The sequence below is a fragment of the Eptesicus fuscus genome, chromosome 23, assembly GCF_027574615.1.
Source record: "Eptesicus fuscus isolate TK198812 chromosome 23, DD_ASM_mEF_20220401, whole genome shotgun sequence".
Lineage (NCBI taxonomy): Eukaryota > Metazoa > Chordata > Mammalia > Chiroptera > Vespertilionidae > Eptesicus > Eptesicus fuscus.
In genome coordinates, this window is record NC_072495.1 from 18,675,110 (window position 1) to 18,677,968 (window position 2,859).

At 42.4% G+C, this 2,859-nt stretch overlaps 1 non-coding gene across 1 annotated transcript; it reads left to right on the top strand.

Annotated features, from left to right (window-relative positions):
* The first annotated feature begins 2,283 nt into the window (after nt 1-2,283).
* Nucleotides 2,284-2,405, top strand: LOC114231972 (U6atac minor spliceosomal RNA). The gene has a single exon (XR_003618006.2). It is a non-coding gene; the product is annotated as a U6atac minor spliceosomal RNA (small nuclear RNA).
* Nucleotides 2,406-2,859: the final 454 nt, after the last annotated feature.

Sequence of the window (2,859 nt, forward strand, 5' to 3'; positions counted from 1 at the left end):
GTAGAAACAAGTCATGTTTGCTATGGCAGCTTCTAGAAGATTTTTCAGGTCAGAGAAATCTTCTAGAAAGAAGAGATGTTAAAATCAAGACACAAAGGTGACTGGATTGAACCAGGAAGGAGGAGAAATTAGTGTTACAATGGAGGAAACTGCATATTCCAACACCTTGGGGCAGGAGAGCATGGTAGGAATTTAGGAATCCAGTATCCATTCTGGCTAGATTGGGTGCAATTGTGTGGTTTGGGAGTCTCAAAGGGAAGAGAAGAAGTTGTAGATAAAAAGACAAGAGATGTAGGTAGAGGTGTAGGCAGAGGTCAGACCTTGACTAGCTTTGCAGGTCTTATTAAAAATGTTATACTGAAGGAAGGGAATGTTTTAAAGGGTTGTAAGCCAGATAGTAATATGATCATATTTGCAGTTTTAATTGTCAAATAGCATGCTTTGGGTTAGTTAAAAATGTTAAAACCTTACCCTAGTTATAGTGTGGGAAATGAATTTAAAGAAACCAAGAATAGAGGCAAGGAGCCTCTTAGAGGATATTGCAGCCAATCAGGCTTGAGGCAGCCAGGTGAGAGTTGCAGAGATGAAGAGATACGGGAGTATTAGAGGGTTTGAGAGGTAAAGGGTATGACTTGGAGATGGAGAGGAAAGAGGAAAACAAGTGACAAAGGGAAATGAAAGAGGACTTCCAGTTTCTCGGTAAATGGCACCCAGGTGTGTTTGAGAGAGATTGTGGTGAATGAAACTTGGGTCATTATGAATTTGAAGGTGACTGCTAGACCAGAGCTCTTGCATATGAAGTTGGCTGGATGATGTTGGATCTGGAATTGTGGAGAGATGTCTGAACTTGAACAAAGATGGTCTTCAACAGATACCATTACTTACCCATGAAGAGAGTAGAGAGTATATTAAGATAAATGAGGGCAGGCCACTAGTATTTAAAGATTGGAAAGAGAAGAAAATTTGGAAAGACCATTGGCAAAAATCGGCTAAAAACATATGAGAAAAAGCAGGAGAGCATGATGCCATCCAGGTCAAGGGCTTTGTCTGAGGATGGCAGGAGCATTAGCAGCATCAAATGCTGCTGGGGGCCCTAGCTGGTTGGCTCAGTGGATAGAATGTCAGACTGCGGACCAAAGGGTCCTAGATTCAATTCTGAGTTGTAGGCTCCATCCGGCCCAGGCCAGGTCTGGGCTCATACCAGGTCTGGGCTTGTGCAGGAGGCAACCAATCAATGTGTCTCTCTCACATCAATATTTGTCTCTGTCTTTCCTTCTCTCTAAAAATCAATGGAAAAATATCCTTGGGTGATGATTAAAAAACAAACAAAAACAAAACAAAATGCTGCTGGGATATCAAGTAAGATTATACTTAGCAACGAGACCATCTCTGTCCCCTTGGGAGAACAGTTTTGTGGGGTGGAGTCATAGCATGGGGGGGAGGGGTAGACGTAGAGTGGGGTAAGAATATAAAACATTTCGATAATTATTTCAATTTTTACTTTTTGTAAAAAAAGGAAGACAGTAGAAAGACAAGGGGGGTTGCAGTTGGAGAGACTGTTGTTGCATTTTAGATAGGAAATAACGGAAATAACTCTTCAAATGCTTATGGCTGGCAGCTAATAAAACAGAAGCATGGAAGGAAGACAAAGGAGATGACTGGCCAAGGGAGGTCCCTCAGGCAATGTGAGAGCCTGAGGGGAGGAGTCATGAATCTTGAGCTCAGGTAGAAGAATGACTCTGGAAGAGAAGGAGAAAGACCAAGGCCAATTCCATTACTAGTTAAATAAGAAAGAACATGATTGAGAATATCCATTATGTGTGGATTCAGCTGCAAATGACAAAAACTACACAACAAAAGAGGTTTAAATAAGATAGACGTTTACCTTTCTGGTTAAAATAATACTTCGCCTTGTTCATGGCCGGTATGGTGGCCCCAGACTCTGGGACCCAGGTCTTTCTGTGGTTTGGGTCTGTTGTACGTGGCCTTGATTCTGTGGTCTAAGATGACAATATCTGTGTGCCAGGCAGTGGGATGCAAGAGGAGAGCAGGAAGAAGGGGCAGAATGCACAGGTGTCCTGTCTCCTAAGGAAGGTTCCTTCTGAGAGCCCTCATGTGGCGCTCTGCTTCACATCCCCTCTACCAGAGCGTGGTCACATCGCCACACTTCAATGCAAGGGAAGGTGGGAGGTGTTATCCACTTTGGCTGAGCACCTGCCCAGACAAATTCAGGGGCCTATCACTATGGAAGAAAGGGAGGATGAATATTAAGAGACAACTGTCATGTTATATGAAAGGAGGGACAGTTAGAACTCCCCTTGACAAGGATGGAGGTCTGTCCATAGGCCCAGAGGACGCACATATGATTAAGGTATCTACTTTGGGGCATCTAACCATTGGTTTTCAACATCTACAGTCATTAAGGAAATGCAGATCAAAACCATAATGAGATACCACTTTACATCAATTAGGATGATTATTATTTTAAATATACATATCATATGTTGGCAAGAATGTGGGGAAAGTGAATTGGGACATTTGTACATTGCTTGTGGAAATGTAAAGTGGTGTAACCACTGTGGAAAATAGTGGTTTTGCAATAAGTAACACAAGGAATTCCTATATAATTCCATAATTACTAGTATACTTCTAGGTATATATCCTTAAAATTTGAAAGGAGACTCAACAGATATTTGTACATCAATGTTCCTAGCAACATCCTACCTAATAAAAGAGTAATATGCAAATTGACCATCACTCCAACACAAGATGGCTGCCCCCATGTGGTCAAAGATGGCTGTCCCCATGTGGACACAAGATGGCCGGCACAAGATGGCCAGCAGGGGAGGGCAGTTGGGA